The sequence below is a fragment of the Thamnophis sirtalis genome, unplaced genomic scaffold, assembly GCF_051295495.1.
Source record: "Thamnophis sirtalis isolate CommonGarterSnake01/CBP01778 unplaced genomic scaffold, rThaSir2_p1.2 scaffold_5, whole genome shotgun sequence".
NCBI classification, from domain to species: domain Eukaryota; kingdom Metazoa; phylum Chordata; class Lepidosauria; order Squamata; family Natricidae; genus Thamnophis; species Thamnophis sirtalis.
The window spans coordinates 93,809,080-93,827,860 of NW_028261385.1; positions in this window are offsets into that span (position 1 = coordinate 93,809,080).

Genomic DNA, 18,781 nt, shown 5'->3' on the forward strand with positions numbered 1-18,781 from the left:
ATATAGTGAGTCACAAGGCAACCGACACCAACAGATTCTATCTTGTACATCGAGTACACAACAAATGATGAGTATTGGGACAAAATTTTCATGTCCAAATGCACTGAGTATCAAATTTGAGTTTCAAAGTGGTTGAGTACCAAGGTACCACTGTATAAGGAAATTCCATTTACTGTATGCTACTACTTTTACTATTGAGTTTGTAAAAAGCCCCATCACAAATGTCTTATTAATAATTATCACAGTTAATGGCAACTGGAACGATTGCTGTTAATTTGCTCTAATGAGTATTCTGAAGCTACAATTTAGTGTCTCAGAATTAACATTTCAAGACTGTACCTCTGCTATTGGCAAATAAACATCTTTAAAAAATTGTGGATCCCTTTTCAAAACATTGTAAATTATGTTATTAACTTTAATTTAATTAAACTTTACAGACCCCTAAACAATTATCTCCTCTGAACCTTTTCAAATGCCAACCAGAAATGAGAATCATTATTCTGTAAATGTTATATAAATAAGGGATTGTAAGAATGTTAATTTTAAAAAGGGGGGTATTGCATAGGAACAAATCACTGTTGGACAAGATGAAGTATTACATTCTGATCAGGATGAGTATATTACTCTTACTTACTTTTCCATGTAGTGCTTTGAATTATTGCATTATGGGTTACATTACATTATTACTATCTTGTTATTTTTATATTAGGCTAAGGCCATTATGTATTGCATTTTAATTGGTTTGTTCTGTATTTTATTTTTTATTCATATTGTTAACAGCTTTAAGGCTCTTTCATCCCTCTGCTGTGGCTCCCTGTCACCAGTCGGTACCACAATTTTGAGAGGAGCTTCCAGTTGTGGGGGCTGGGGAAGCACAGTGTGCCAGGAGGGGATTCCATGGCAAGGAGTGAGTTTTCTAGTTATCTCCACAATTGATAGGTCTTTCAGTTAGGACAGATAGAGGAAAAAGGACACCCTGCTAGGAGGAGACTCTAAGGTGAAGGAACCAGACTTCTGGTTGGCTCCAGAATTGAATGGGGGTGCTTCAAGTTAGGACCTCTGTGGCTCTTTGAGGGTTTAAGGTTGCCAACCGCTGTTCTGGTCAAACCGAGGGGCATAAATCTGCAACAATAACCACACTTTGCCTGTCTTTTGCATTACACAAAAGCCAGGAATAAAACTTCCAAATCTATATTAGTACAAAATGAAGGAGACATGATTATACCAATAGAAACTTTACAAAACATGGTAGCTTTCAGAGCAGCATCTGCAGGAGGGACAAAGGCAGGTACAACCAACCAATCAAAGCATTACCCCTTTTGATATGTAGGTAGGCATACAATTCATGTTAAAAGGGGTGGGGCTGAAATTGCCCAATCACATTAATGAGTCTGATATTATTGAAACCTTCCCCCACCCCCTTGACAGACTCCCCTGTTGTATTATGGCCAAATATTTCCATGAGAAAGTAATGATGGGATGCCTTCCAATTTTCACAAGGAAAGAAGAGAGATAGGCAGGTAAAGACCAGCCCGAGTGCTAAACTTTTCCCTTGTTCTGGGCATATCTAATCTAATGAAGAGAAAAACTAGGGGTGTCATGATAGCAGTCTTTGAATATTTCAGAGACCGTCAAAAAGAAGAATGGGACAACCTCTTCTCCAAAACACCTAAGGGCAAGATAAGAAGTAGCAGAGGGAAACCTATCAAGGAGAGATCCAACTTAGAACTAAGAACAAATTTCCTGATGCTGATGATAATTAAGGTTTGCCTTCAGAAGTGGTGGATGCTCCGGCACTGGAGGTTTTTAAGCAGATTGGACAGCCATTTGTCTGGACTGGTATAGGGCAGGGCTGTCAAACTTGTATCATACACTGGCCATGCCTATGCCTGGTTTAGCATGGGATACATCACATGATGCCATGATGACACAGATTTGACACCAGAGGTGGTATTCAGCAGGTTCTGACCACTTCTGGAGAAACAGTAGCGGAAATTGTGAGTAGTTCGGAGAACCAGTAAATGCCACCTCTGACTGGCCCCACCCCCCTCTATTCTCTGCCTCCCGAGTCCCAGATGATCAAGAGGGAATGGGGATTTTGCAGTAACCTTCCTCTGGAATGGGGAGGCAATGGAGATTTTACAGTATCCTTCCCCTGCCATGCTCACGAAGTCCACCCACAGCACCAATAGTAAAGATTTTTTACAAGCTCAAGCAGGGGAATGGACCAGACTGGACTAAAAGACTTTCAAGGACTCTTCAAGTTCTAACTATGTTATTCTATATTGTTTTCCGTATATATTGAAACTTTGGGGGACTACCTTTTTCATTTCCTATGTATTTACAATGCAAATGAACATCCCAGTTGGACTATTTCCATGTTGTCTGTATTCATTGTGATATTTACAATCATGGGCACATGCAATATGTGCCTCCACACTGGCTGAATGCCTTTTGAGTCTACTAATCAGGCTCTCTCAAGTACTGAGAAGAGTTCCAAGGTCCCTTCCAACTTTTTTATTCTCTATATTCTGTATTCCCCTACACCCCAAGGCTATTACCACCCTCTATCCCATGGAAAATCTCAGAAAGAAGATACATTGTGTTATACAGTACTCAAAATTGCAGCAAGTACTTAGTGGATTCAGTTACATTTTGATAAAGGTAAAAGTGAGTAAATACCAACCATTCAGGACTACGTGGTTATTCTGATTATTTCACCATCCTGGGCCTAGTTTTCAAAAAGGAACTGATGTCTTGCTGAGCATTTAGACAGAATATTGCCTGAGCATTCGTGCCAATAGTTGTAACAGCCCTTTTATAGATGAAAGCAGCAGCAATTTACATTTTTAAGCAATCAAATTACATGGGAATCAGTGGCGAAGCTATTAATAATATATATGACAGGGGAGGGGTCACAGCATCTTACCTCACTGGCCTTAATTGATAGGTGAGGAAAAGATGAGCAAAAATCGTTTTCAGAAGTCCTGGGTTTGGCTGGGATTTTTTCAATTTTTCTTAGATGTATTAAGTAGATTGCAGTAAAACATATTCAGGCTCCCTTTCACCATTGACCTAAAGTCTGTTGGATAACTGTATACCATGAACTTAAGACAGAGAGCTTTCAGTCAAGCAGGAGCCATGATATCATATCAAGGTCTCTTAATTGTTTGCATTGTTGATACATGTAATCTGTTAATTGCCCTGTTCTTCAGATAACTGGCTCTAGAGGCAGAATCAAACACTAAAGTGGTTATCATCTTTTACCTCGAAATGTGATTAATTCCATGTGGCTGATAAGGAAATTTTAGAGCACCGTGACTCCTTCTCAACCATCAGGTTGTAGCAGCAACGACAATAATAACAAAAGGTAAGGAAGGTGCCAGCCTATTCTGATGCAGAGTTCTCCTCATGACAAAAGTCTCTGTAATTGCATCATCTCTTCATGCTACCAACAGCAGGACATAACTCAGGAGTTACACTGATATGCTAAGAAGGAAAAGCTGCTTTAGAAAATCAGGGATTTATCCCAATGATTTGATAATGTGCCATCAAGTCAGTGTCAGCCACTAAGCAATCACATCAAGTAATTTTCTCCAGGAAGATCTGCCTCCAACGGGGGTGTTCTTGTTGCTGCTGTAATTGAGTTCACCCATCCACCTTGCTACTGTTCAAGGCCAGTAATGGTATCCTATTATCTTCACTACTGGTTTGGTAGCGGGAGGGCATGTCTGTGCATGCGCAGAAGGTCCGTGATGATGTCTGGGTGAGTGGACGGAGCCTCACAATGACGCCATTAACAGTTCACCCAAACCGGTACAAACTGGCATCATACCAACACTGGTCAAGGCCAACTTTTGCTTGCATAGAGGGCCACAGGAAAACCATTGCCTGCACAGTTCATCTTTGTGGATATGACTCTTATATTAGGAAGAAGTTAATTTTACCAACTCCAAAGAATTCTGAGTGGGAAAACATTTCTATAGATGGTCCTAAAAGACCATTCTTTATTTTTATTTTTTTTTGATACAGCTGTTAGCCTTTACAGGGTCCTGGATCTAATCATGATGTGGATGGCAAAATGCTAGAAGAACTTTAAGTACAGGTAGTCCTCAACTTACAAATGTTTGTGTAGTGACTGTTCGAAGTTGGGACAGCACTGAAACAAGTGACATGACTTTTTCACACTTACCACCGTTGCAGCATCCCTATAGTCATGTGATCAAAATTTGGATGCTTAGCAATTCCTTCATATTTATGATCATGTGGGGTTATGTGATCCCTTTATGACAACCAAAGTCAATGCGGAAGACAGACTCACTTAACAACCGTGTTACTAAGTTAACTTCAGTGATTCACTTAATAACTGTAGCAGGAATGGTCGTAAATTCATTTAACAAATGTCACTTAACATCAGAAATGTTGGGCTCAGTTGTGTTCATAAGTTGAGGACTACCTAAAGCAGATCTTTTTAATATTGCAGGTGGATCTGATTTCTCTTCCCTCCCTCCTTCTTTCCTTTTTTCCTTCCTTCCTTCTTCCTTCCTTTATTCCTCTCCCACTCCCTCCCTCTCCTTCTGTTTTTTTGTTTCTTTGTTTGTTTGTTTCTTTCTTTCTTTCTTTCCTTCTTTCTTTCTTTCTTTCTTTCTTTCCTTCTTTCTTTCTTTCTTGGTTCATTTGTTGCTTTCTCCTTTAAACCAGTAAGGGGAAAGATCACATAAAATATCACGTGGATGGACCGGTTTATAAGATGAATATTCCCACTAAGCCTTGTTTATTTTTCAGTTCATTTATTATTTGGCCTTTTGTCTATGATTTTTCACACCTGACTATTGTTATTAAAGCCTAATTTCAGTATGTTCAAAACAGGGCTTGCCCTGAGCACCCTTGCATTCTTACCCCTATGTACTCAAGCATTTTTTTTCTCTCTCTTTTTCTTTTTCAGAGTTCATGATTCAGAGAAAAATCAATATCCGGTTGACATTTCTAATTTTACTCCTCACAATCAACCTCTGCACTATTGGCTCCATTGCTTTTCGGTTTGAAACTCTGGGAGTTTCAACCCACATGAGAGTTTATGAACGGTTCACCCAGAAAGAGAGAATGAGAAGAAAACCAGGAGGAAGGAGGGCTTCAGCAGGAAGTAGGCAGTTTGCATCACACACTCTAACATTTCTGCTGTTTTGAGCCATTCTTCAGATAGCTTAGAAAATAAGGACTTTAGCCTAACAAGTCGGAAAAGGCAAAGACTGTGAACTTAAGACTGATACTCTTGATAAGGAGCAGCACCACTACCAGTAATGCAAGACCTGGAGACTACCTTTTACACACAGCAAATAAGCCTCGCTTCGTGCAGCTATTGACAAGATCTTTGCCCTTACGTTTGAACAGGAAATCTTAAAATGGAAAATACGCAGTGTAAAGGAAGGGGCGAGGTTGCCTGCATAAGAATGTGCAGAGGGTTGGAAATCCACAGGTTGTTCAAAATATGCAATCCTACTTTATTTCTTTCCTTTTTAAAAAAAAGTGAATCCTTTTTCATTTCTTTCCCTCCTTTGGCTTAATTAATGCATAAACTAAAACTTGCTTGCATAAATCATACTTTACATTTTGCTGTAGGAAGAAGACATAGTTTTATGTCACTATTGGAGAGAGAGGGGGGAGAGAAAGAGATAATTCCCCCCCCCCCCCCCATTGTGCTTGTTTAGTTTGTTGGGAGGTGAATAAAAATCTTAATTTGCATAGATCTGTGCACGTACATAGAGAGCACTAGTCTGAATGCCGGTCTAAAATTATAGCAGGAAGAGATTAACAACAAGGGGCTGCCAACCAATTTGGGGTGCTGGGAGTGTAGGATGACAACCTGTCGGGCAGGCATCAGTGGGTCCCATTCTGTTTCATACAGAATATTTCTTTCTGTCTCCAAGAATGCATTTGAACTGTTTACAGATTGATCTGGTGTTGAGGCAGAAGTGCCATAAAACCCCTTCGAAGGAAGCATTTTGTTTTGTTTTGTTTTGTTTATTGATTTTGTGCCTTCTAGGCCGTCTTGACTCCTAGGCAAGTCCTTGAAGTTTTCATGGCAAGATTTCAGGAATGTTTTGCCATTGCCTACTTCCTAGGGCTGAGAGAGAATGACTAACTCCAGGTCAGCCAGCTGGTTTATGTCCAATGAAAGGCTAGAACTTTTATTTATTTTGCATTTTAATTTATTTATCTGTTTGTCTGTTTGTCTGTCTCTGTCCATCATCTATTTATCTGTCTGTCTGTCTGTCTGCCTGCCTGCCTGCCTACCTACCTACCTACCTACCTACCTATCATCTATACCTATCATCTATCATCTATCAATCATCTGTCTATCATCTGTCTGTCTGTCTGTCTACCTACCTACCTACTATCATCCATCCATCCATCCATCCATCCATCCATCCATCTAGCTATCTATCAGTATCTATCATCTGTCTGTCTGCCTGCCTGCCCGCCCGCCTGCCTGCCTGCCTACCTACCGACCTACCTATATCTATCTATCTATCTATCTATCTATCTATCTATCTATCTATCTATCATCTATCTATTTATCTATTATCTATCATCTATTATTTATTTGCCTGCTGGCCGGCCGGCCAACCAACCAACCAGCCAGCCGACCGGCCAGCCTGCCTGCCTGCCTGCCTGCCTGCCTGCCTATCTATCTATCTATCTATCTATCTATCTATCTATCTATCTATCTATCTATCTATCTATCTATCATCTATCTATCATCTATCTATCTATCTAATTTTGCCTTTATTATGTTTACAAACGTTGGCAAATACATCTAATGTTGTTCTTCCTATTTTCTTCACAACAACAACCCTGTGAGGTGGGTCAGGCTGAGAGAGAAGGATTGACCCAAAGTCACCCAGCCAGCATTCAAGACTAAGGCAAGATTGGAACTTATCTCTTGCTTTCTAGCCTGATGCCTTGATTATTACATCAAAACAGCTCTCTCCAAGAAGTATACCAGCCTTTTTATAGAACCTATTTATGTTGCAGAATTATAGCTGTTGTCATGCCTTGCCATTGTCTTCTAATGTAAATGTCCTCATTGACATTTTTGCAATCAAAAAATAGAAGATTTTGAATCAAAATTGTTCTGTCTTTGAAGATGCAAGATTTGTTTGTCATGTAGTGCAAATGTTTGGCGAAAAGGGAAAAAAAGAGAAGCACAAATACATTCTTACAAGTGTAACCTTCTACATCATAGAATTAGAAAACTCAGGGAAATTTCAGCCGGAAGTTACAGTGGAAAGTTGAAAACATATCCTGAAAGAAGACCGTGGCAAATGAATTTTTTGTTGCTGCTATGAAAACTGGTTGGATGTGTCTGTGAGGTCATCAAATTCAACTTAAAAGGGAGAATAAATGAAAAGGGTAAAGAAATCAGAAATATCCTGAACACAAAGGACACAACTTTGACGAGAAATATGAATCAGATGTCTTGTGTAGCTTATTTATAATAATACCTAATCATAAAACTTAGATCCTGGCTGTCCTCTAGGAACAGAAAAGCTACATCTCTTTCCCCCATCTCATCCTGTACTATAAAAATAACTCTGTAAAGCAGAAAGAGCTGAGAAAACGACAGGCTTCAATGTGACTCATATTCAAATAACTTACGTTTTATTTGTATTGATATGATTCTTCAGCTTAAATATGAACATTGAAACTGACCCAGTTTTATTGTGTTTGGAGTCAGTTCGTGTTCAGCTAAGGATTAAAGCTGCAGGGGAAAAATCCGGGGGACATTAATTTGTTATCATCTAAAACACAAAAAAGGCAATCAGACTTCATCAAAGACAAGTGCAGCCAATCAAGTGGCTTTATATCAAATATGCAGAAAAATTCTTTCAGATCTGCAGTTAATGACTCTTTAAAGTCATTAATGCTTCCCTTAATCATGTCTTTCTCTGGGTTTTGACAATTAGATTATTGCAATCATAAAGGCAAGTCTTCCAGACCTTCAAACAATGTTTTTCATAACCTCTTTGGTGCTGGGGAATCTGGAGGCAGTCGGCTAGCATCCATACAGAATGATGTTTTAACATGCTTTTCATTGTATCTTTTTCTCTTGACTGAAAGCATCCTTATGGATTTACACACATTTCCCTTATCTTGCATTCCCAGCAAGAATGGGTTTATACATCAGTAATTCTCTTACTATTCATGCAGGTTCAACTAATCCTATAACAACCTTCCAGAATTCTCTTTTGCAGCTCTGTCCAATTATATGAAGAAATGGTGAGCCACCCAGAGAGAAAAATTAAAAACTTTTCCCTAGGAAAATGGGAATATGAAAAAGGAACTAAAAAATAACTTTAATCTTAATTCTATTTGGTATGATAACAAGTTGCCATACCCGATAACAATAACGATAATACTGGAAGCCTTGCAGTATTTGTTTCTTCACCCAGTCTGCCTGAAAGGACTGGCAATTTAGAAATTAGGGTTTTTCCAGAATATCATGTGCTATTTTCAACTTGATATTCAAAGAAGAGACATTTCCACAACTAGACTAATACCAGTTTAAATGTTTGGAATATCCATCTCTTCCTCCTTTACAACTGGTTTGTTTGAAGTTAAACTTAAATAATTGGATTTTTACCAATTGCAAAGCATATTTTAAAACAGTTTGATATGCTTTTCTTTCCAGCTTTGAAAAAGACTTTGTTGTAGTAACCTCCTGGGCAGGAAGAAAAAGAAAAAGCATATTCCTGGTCACTTGGAGCTTGGCTTGGCTTTCTCTACTGCTGGGTTCAGGCACACCTAATGTTGGCATGTATTATCCGGTGGTCAGTCTTTATTTATTCAATTTCTTTTCTCTCGACTTAATTCATCATTTCAATAATGTTTACCTTTTTTAAAAGGATCTCACCTAATGGTAGGAGTCATGAGGTGCTTAAAGCCAATCATTTGTGACAGTTTAGAGCACTGGATTGCATTTGATCTGATCGTACCCTATTCATCCATTTCTATACATCTCATTTTAAGGGTCTGCAAAATCCTCAATTTCAGTGACCAAATGCATATAGATAGACCTCCAGCTGCTACCATATTGGAGTCTGCCCAGCATGGTTGTAACTCATAGCTGCCACAAATGTGATCAACCTTTTTTGCATTGGTCGCTGTGGCAAAACTATCATAAAACACAATTGTGACTGCAGGATGCTGCAAATGGTTGTAAGTGTGGCCTAGTTGCTAACTCTACAAAGTACAATCACATGACCATGGGAAGGGGGCATGGCCATTGGAATGGGTCATAAGTAACCCCCAGGGACTTCCATCGTAACTTCTAAAGGTCACTAATTAAGGATGACATACTCTGCTTTCCATAACTCTAAACCCTTATTAAAGTTATAAATTTATTAACAATACTCAGCAAAGTCTTGTTGCATATTTTCACTTAAGTTAATTGAAATCTGAGTGGTACAGTGGGTCAGTGGTTAAGATGCTGGACTTGTTGGCTGGAAATCCGGCAGCCTGGACTTGAGAACCAAGCTCCACACAATCCTGTCCTTGCCCCAACTCCTGACAACCCAGCAGTTCGAAAGCATACAAATGCAAGTAGATAAATAGGTACCACTTCAGTGGGAAGGTAACAGCGTTCAATGATGTAATGCTGGCCACATGACCACGGAAGTGTCTTTGGATGACGCTGGTTCAATGGGGATGAGCACTGCCCCCTATAGTCAGCAACAACTAGTGGAGTAAAATCCGCAGGGACTCCTTTATGGAAATCTAAGACAGTGCACTGTATCATTAATTAATGAAATAACAAAAGCATAAGGACTATACCATGAGAAGAAGCATGTTTTTTTTCCTATTTTTCTTTGCAGCTCTGTATCATGAACTAATTGAGCTGACATGAAATAGCCGAGGTTATGTTTATTTTCAAACTGTCCTATGTGGGATAAACATTTTGACTGTATACAATTCAAACATCCCACTGAGCAAAGGTGGAGGAGAAAATGAACACCAGATTGTAAATGCTACTTAATTAGCATCAGAAGGTAAAACTGCAAAAAGAATACTGAAGGCCAAGAGAGATGCATGCTACCTTGGAACTTTCCCAGCTACTTGGCAAGCAGTTCTGAATGGTGACAGTGACATGTATATGTTACATCTGGGGGAGGAGGTTACATATTAGAGCTGTTCACACTTCAACAATGCTTCAGAAGAATGCTTCAGACCTCACACAAGTAGGAGTACAGCATCTCTCCTCTGTTAATAAAAGCAGCCCCTTTTCTTTCAGGCTTCTACCCAGACTGAAATGAAGAATGTAGATGCTTTTAGAGCTGCATTACCTTTATGAACCAACTCCTTAAAGCAGCCACCTCTTTTCTCAGAATGACGTAGAAGGCTGGAAAAAAGAAGGTTCATTTTAAGGAGTGAGTGAACATGGACGATTTTTTTTCCAGATTGCTTTTAAAAGCACACTGAAAGTAAGTTCTGTTCAAACCCTCCCAGTCCAGAAATAAGGAACGAACAGTTTTACTGCTTTTGTATTTTGAAATCTCATCAGATTTAAGTGTTTGAAAATTACTTAAGGCTATGTCAGCCCGACCTATCTCTGGGTCAACTTTCTAGGCAGCTTTTTAGTCTGGATGGAGTTTACATGTGTTGTGACCTAGCTCCTCCCTTACCACACACTTTCTCTACTCCTTTCTGGATTCTTACAGCATACCTCTCTGCTCTGCTGGCAAATCTTGGAGTAGCACAGCTGAAAGGAGGTTTAGAAGAAAAATCCTCCTTATTCTTACCTTACTTTAGCATTTTTTAAAATTACAACTCTATTAAGAGACCCTTCTGTATACCTTATCACTCACCAAAATATAGTAAAACACAAGAAACGTACTGTCCTCCTGCATCACCCTTTGGCAAAAGGCAATATTTTTTTCACTGCTGTACAATCGGTGTTTCATGATGAAGCAATAACATTGCTGTTAGGGTTTCTCGTACTCCCCACCCCCTTAAACCATGCTGGTTAAATAAACAGATTGCAAAGCACTCAATCTATTGAGCCCCAAAAGACTCACATTGAGATCCATGTTTTCTTTTCAGAGAACCCACTGGAAATAATCATAAATCATAAACTTGAAGAGAGATCATAATATTTTTTATTCAGGCAGATGAGCCCTGCTTTTTTCCCAATGTCATAATTTGCAAAACAAACAGAAAGGCAGAGGTGCAGTAGTGAATTCTGAAGAGCAGAAGCTCCTACCCAATATAGTGCATTCAGCAGGGTCATAATTTTATGTGGGAATCCTAGATAGCAAGCCTCACTGTACTTGGTGAAGCTTATGGTGACACACAAGCTTTTGGAAGAGATCTTGAGCGTATCCTTTGGGATACAGTTTTGCACTGTTTAAACATCTGAGTGAAGCGGGAACCCCATCAAAGGGGGGGGGGGAGGAAAAGAAGTAGCCAGGGTTTGCTTGATTATTTCCTTGTTCTCTGGTTTCCTCTATGCTAATCTGTTATAAACAATAGTGAACCTGGAAAGCTCCCATATTACTCATTTGGTTGCCAGGCCAAAGAGCTTCTGTCAATTACGTTGTCATTTTGGCAGATTATATCACTTCCAAGCCCTAAAGAAAAGTCTGAGGTTGCCCTCCCCCATTCTTCCAGCCTGTCTCAGATGTCAGTCTTGTCATTTCCCACAAATTCACCTGTATGGTACAGTAAGCCTTTGTGATAAAAACAAAAAAACAAATAGAAAATCTGTTACTGCAAAGTGGTGTTTTCAGATCATTGTATACATTACTACATTGTCCAAATGCAGCTTTGACTGAAGGACTGCAGATGTGTTTGTTTTTCCCCAAAGCTGAAAGAACCAAGTATATTTGTATTATTATATTGAGTTTCATTGTTTTGCCATTCCTACAGGAAAAAAAATGTATAATGAAAAGTACATAATCTATCAAAGTTCAGGGGAAACCACTGCAAAACCAGGTAAGAACATGGATGTGGAGAAGCAGAATGGGAAAATTGTTGCATTACCTAGGTGCATATCCCATGTTCTTTAGAGGAATTATATTCATTTAAATTATATTTATATCATGAAGCCCAGGACCAAAAGCACTTCCCTTTGGGACAGTGAGGGGGGTGGATGAGATGGGTACACAGCAACAGCTGCAGGACCTGATTCTGTTGTCCAGGCAGGAAACCATGGATCATTACTGCATCTTCCATGGTATCATTTTTGCTTGGTTTCAAGCCAGGAGGAAATTCCCACCCTAGATGACCAGGCTCTTGGAAAATTTGTGGTATATTGGATCATCATTATTGGGGGGGAGGAGTTTATTTTCCTATCAACTGATTTTATGGAAACAAGCTAAATATGGATGAGTGCGACAGTAGGCAAATGGATAGATAGATTCCATACAATTTCACAGGATCTATCATACAGGATAAATTTATAAATTTACGTGGTATGAGCACCTGGCCATGGCTAAAAATGCCAAATAGTCTTTAAAAGACTTTAACAGTTCACTCTTCTTCCTTTTGTCCCAAAGGTGCTTTTCAAGAGGCAACTGGACTTTGTTTTGTCCTTGAAGACTTTTGCTTCTCATCCAAGAAGCTTCTTCTATTCTGACTGAATGGTGGGGAATGGAAAGATTTATATTCTTTGCATTCATCTGGTGGTTAGAACCCTTAAGGTTGGTCATTAGCTCCAGACGACTGCAAGGACTATACATCCTTCCATTCCCTACCATTCAGTCAGAATAGAAGAAGCTTTTGGATGAGAAACAAAATGCCTTCAAGGGGAAAAAAACAAAGAAAGTCCAGATGCCTTTTAAAAAGCACCTTTGGGACAACCATGACCTAGATGACTGAGAATCTCCACAGACATCCTCCTTCCTTTTCTTATTTGGTCTGGAAAGACTCTAAGTTGTGATTGTTCAACCTTTTGATTTCCTGAGCTACATGAGTGAAGAGGAATTACTTTGGGTCACATATAAAATATAGTTACTGTATGTAAATAGCAAACTTCTTTTTTAGAAAAATATTTTAAATTATCTTGTGGGGCATGACTACCTGTCCAGGGCCACATGTGGCCTGTGCTCCATGGGTTGGATATGCCTGCTCTGAATCATGAGGTATAAGCGTATTCATATCTTCTGATTTTATCTTGACCTAGAATCTAGAATCAGTTGAATGTATCTTGACTTAGGCTGTAGGTCATTAACTCTCATGGCCTAGAAACGCAAAGAGAAATATGATGTAAAAGATTCACCCCATCGGTGGAGAATAGATTGATGAGGAGAGATAAGAACTGCAGTAAAAAAAGAAATCTGAGGTAAACCTGTAATATCCTTGTTAGTGCTGACAAAACCAATCCACCACTTTCCTTTGAACATGTGGTAGATCTGGAAAAAAAAATTACAGAACTCCATATAATTTTACTCCCCCTTTGTAATTATGGGCCAGAGGGGAGTTCCTATGGATTCGGACAGGTCTGGCCGAGTAGGTAGTAACTCAGTCTGCCACGCACCCGAACCGGTTCTTTTGGCGGTGCCATAGGTTCCGCCATCTTGTTTTTTCCTATGAGCATGTGCAGAAGCATTTCTTTTGTAATGTGCATGTGTGCATAGAGTGCATCAGGCACGCACACAGCGCATCCCTGAGCAAACCGGCAGTAGCAGCAGCCAGAACCCACCCGTTATGGGCCCTTATAAATTGAGATTAGAAGCCATAACAAAGACTTTGCCAATCTGTCAGTGAGAAACCTCTCATTAATAATAAGATAGTTAAGTTAATAATTAATAACAGTTAAGAAGAAGAAAGTTAAGAAGAAGCTGTTGGCAGGGTTTCATACCAAACCATTTTAGATTTGGAAAATGAGGACAAAACCTGAATTGGTTTCAGAAACTGAAAATCAACTAAAACAGGTAAGGCATGAACAGAGCGAACAGTGCTATTTAATATTTAAGGATTTATTCTGAATGAACTTGAATGTTTTGGAATATCTTCAGAGGCAAACAGTACATGAGACATTTCAACAAATCTGCAATTTGTTTTAGTTTAGTTTGGTTTAGTTTAATTTATTGTCATTACACCTTGTACAACAAAATTAAATTAAATTTGTGCCTGCAAAGCAACTTTTCAGGGATAAATTCTAGCCCAGATTTTATATTAATATATATTTCTAAAATACCAGCCTTCATATCGCTCTAAAGATTTGAATGTAGGAATCACAACTAAAGTATCTATTTCCATGTTCATGTAAAGATGTTCCTGATGAGTATCATGTAGATTTGCCCACACAATATTTTAAGCAACTGTTATTTGTACAAAATTGTGGATAGATATTTATAACTGTAATATTTGTTTTTCAGAGCCATGAAAAAAATTTATTTGGTTTTAAATCTTCGTTTAGAACATACAAACAATATTAGTTATATATTAAACATTTTCTGCCTGGTATGTGGATTTCTGAAGAAGGATATTTACTTAACAATGAATAAGAATGAATTAGTCAGTGAGAGTGTGACCTAGAAAAACCGGAGGTCATTTCTATAAAATCTGAGACATCCCAGTCATTTTCAATAGGGAGATGTGTCAACAGTACATATCAAAGCACCACAAGAAATGAATACAAGTTTTGATAGCTTGTGGATTTACTGTAGCAAAACTAGAAAACTAAAAGAGCTATTTCTTTGGATATTAGCATCTAAAAGTGTAGAATGCCTTTTACGAGAGCAGCAAAACTTTTATATAATTCTTTAACTCAAAAATTAGTCTATCCACATTTGGTCTACATATTTAGTAACAGAAACAATAGATTATTCAATCTAATCGGTTATTATGCAAATGGCATTTTGGAATTGAAATATGGAATAAGGAAAAGGTTCCCCTCGCACATATATGCTAGTCATTTCCAATTCTAGGGGGCGGTGCTCATCTCCGTTTCAAAGGCGAAGAGCCAGCGCTGTCCGAAGATGTCTCCATGGTCATGTGGCCAGCATGACTAAATGCCAAAGACACACAGAACACTGTTACCTACCCACCAAAGGTGGTTCCTATTTTTCTACTTGCATTTTTACAAGCTTTTGAACTACTAGGTTGGCAGAAGCTGGGAAAAGTAACGGGAGCTCACTCTGTTATGTATGTTACATAGCTATTTGAGCTCAGTTGGAAATAATGATTAGTCAACAAAGAAAACAATTGAGTGAGGGGAAATAATTTAAGACAGCTATGGCTATATCTTGATCCATAGCGCAGATTCATTAGAAAACAGCTTAGAACTCAAACATTCACAGCAACTATTACTAAAAAGATCATATAAGGAATAACCAGGTTAGAAAAATATGAGTAACAAGAGGTGTGTATAACAAGGAATTCAAAGACCAGCAATTTCACATCTCAATAGTTCCTGAAAACAAACAAATAAGTAAACAGAAAGGAAGTTGTTTCCAACTCATTTGGCCTTTAATGATATCACTGAGGAAGTCATATAGTTATATTGTTATAATAAATAGGTGTTATTAAAGTTAAGGCATAACAAAGCTAACCATTCATTGCTGTACTAATTAGGAGTTTCATCAGAGTTTTAAAATAAAAGTCATGTTAATCAAAGAGAAATGACTGAGTGTACTCACTTTCACTCATCAGCGCTAGCTGATCTCTGCTTAGCTTCATCCATCCTTTTGTTAAAAGCGAGAGTTTGACACTGGGACACTTTTGATAAGTGCTGTAGTTCGACAACCAGAAAAATCGATGGAAATCATAGAAAAGGCAAGCAAGAATGTGGGCTTCATTTTATTGTGTATGTTGTTTTAAACCACTTTCCTTGCCAGATTATGTCTATAGAGATTCTCAGTCATCCAGGTCATGGTTGTCCCAAAGGTGCTTTTCAAGAGGCAACTGGACTTTCTCTTTTTTCTTTAAAGACTTTTTGCTTCTCATCCAAGAAGAAGAAGAATCTGAAGAACTTTCTTGGATGAGCTGAAGAAGCTACTTGGATGAGAAGTGAAACATCTTCAAAGAAAAACCACAAAGTCCAGTTGCCTCTTGAAAAAGCACCTTTGGGACAAAAAAGCCAACATAAACTCTTTTCATTATCTGTTTGGATGAAAGCAAAACCAAATATAAGTTGTTAGGTTATAAAAAGGGAAAGAAAGCCAGTTTTTATAACCTATCTTTGTAAAAAAAAAAAAAAGAGTCAAAGTTTCCAGCTACTGACAGTTCATAGAAGTTTTCCTTTGACTGAACAGCTATTGCTTTCTGAAGATTTTTAAAGGATAGTCAGTAAAGTTGACCAAACCTGGTCTGTGAGAACTCAGATGACCAGAAGATGGAGCTAGAGAAATGATGAGTAGTCTAGCTCTATGATGTCATCTATTGATCACTCAAAGTTCTGCAGTTCAAATCTGGCAATTCTGGAGGCCTTCTAAAGTAGACTGATGCAAATGGGCCTGCAGTTAATATCCAAAGGAGACTGAGCAAGGTGGCCCCTCTAAAAGTTGAGATGAACATGGAATGTTATTGTATGTTAAAGAGGAAACTATCCAATATATGGGGATGGATGTCATTATTAATCATTTACTTATTACAGTTGACTTGGATTCTGACCCTATCTTCAATATATTCACTAGAGGTTCATTGCTGCTTTCTACCTTAACATGACTGCATTCACCTGTTCCAATTTGATACAATACCCCTGTATTGCTCTGACATATTCCAAATTTGAGGTCTGGCATTATAAACAGATGCTAGGGTTAACTACAGATAGACTAGAGTTCAAATTATCCACTGAGATGTGCCAAGAGGACTCTTAGTCCCAGGGCAACTTCCTTGTTTTCCTGGATTCTCTACGCCCAGCAGTCCTTTCTCTTCATTCCCTCTTTTGAGTCTTTTTTCCCCTTTAGATCAAGAGTTCAAGAGAATCACATCTCCATTTCTTATTTCAAGTATAGACTAGTGTAATGCACATTTGTCTTTGATGTCTGTAAGAAGTTGCAGCTGGCAAAAAAGAGAACAGCTGACACCCCCACCACCCCCAACAGCACTGCATATCCAACAGCAAATTACATCAGCATCTGCTCTGGTTCTCTGTAGCCTCCTAGGCAGAGTTCAAAGTAGTTGCTTTGCTCTATAATAGCCAAAATTATTTGGGCTAAATAGATTAGTTTAAACCGAATCCTCCTTCCCGAGTTATGCTGAATACTTAGATCCTCAACAAATCATCCAGGTTATAAGAACACAAAGCAAGCGGTGTTCAGAAACTGTCCAGTTAACAGCCTACTTTAAGTGACAAAGGTCCTGGTCTTTCTGTTTTATTAAAGCAGTATCAAAATATGCATATCATACAAGAGAGGGGGAAAAGAACGTATGAAACCTTTTTAAAATCAGGAACGAAGAAGTGTGCAATGACATGAATTACTTTGAGGGGAAATTATACAGCTCAGCTTTATGTAGATTTGTATTCATTGCATGTATTGTGATGCCATAGAAGAGAAATTCAGACTTTTTATAGCAGGGTTGAAGTCCAAAGATTGATCATAAAACCAGTCTGGAATAATAAGAGCAAGTGAAAATTGAGAGAGGCCATTTATCATTCCACTTGCCCAAGAAAAAAAATCAAGGTGGTCATATATTTGAAGCCCACTCTTAAGTGCCTGAAACACACATTTAAAAAGAAATTAGGTTGATCACTTAACTTGCACCCACCCTCTTTTTGGGTATTTAATCCCTCCATTGATGTCTCTGCATTTGTCCACAGCAGCCACCAAATATCTTGGAATGCGGAGCACAACATGTGTATGTATATGTGAGCAAACTTAAAATCAACTACAGGTCGTCCTTGACATACTACAGTTCATTTAATGACCATTCAAAACAACAGTGGCACTGAAAAAAGTGACTTATGACCATTTTTCAGTTACAACCGTTGCAATCACATGATCAAAATTCAGATGCTTGGGGAAGAAGGCGGGGCTTAGCAGTGAGAAGACGGAGTTTCAGGCTATTCCTGAAATTTCCCTATTCCGAAGGAAATTGGACGGGTCGTTTTCGATCCTAGCTGTCCCGAAGAGACAGTGAAAGGTTTGGGGAGATCCAGTGACCTCAGAGACGTTCGCAGGTCTCTGGGGGGCTTGGAATTCAACCCCTTTTGCCAGCTCCTTCTGGATTAGCGGTATGCTAACCGAAACTGCAGGTTGCCCCTAAGAATGGTGGAAGTGATTTCAACTGGTAAGCTGATTTTATTACTCAAAGAGAGACGGTCCGCACTAAAATTTAAGCTAATTGAAACCAAAGAACAGAAGAATCTAGCGGCGAATTGGTTTTTCTTTAATGGATTTATGGCCGGTGGTTACCCTATTTCTTAAATGTTTTAAAGATCTACTTCAACATTCCCTCTGACTCTTTTTAAGTGGGCTGTAAACTAATTTACTATAAATTGGCTTTTTACGATCTGACACTTTTATTGCTTGGCTGTGTTGGTCTAAGATCAGATAAGATCGCACAGCTCCCAGCGTGTTTTTACTTGCAAATATTTTAGAGCTTCTAACTGCGTCACAACATGGCGTCGATACATACTCCAAAAAGTTCGTTTCAAATGTTTTTCTCTGCATTTCAAAAGTTGTTTGACTCATATGAAAGATTTGAAAAAAAATTGGACTATTTGACATTAAAATATGAAGAAAAAAGTGAGAACGTTGAATGTTTGAATGTTCCTGAAATACAAATGAAGAATGTGAGAAATGAAGTCTCTCAACTTGCTGACACGCAGGGCGTC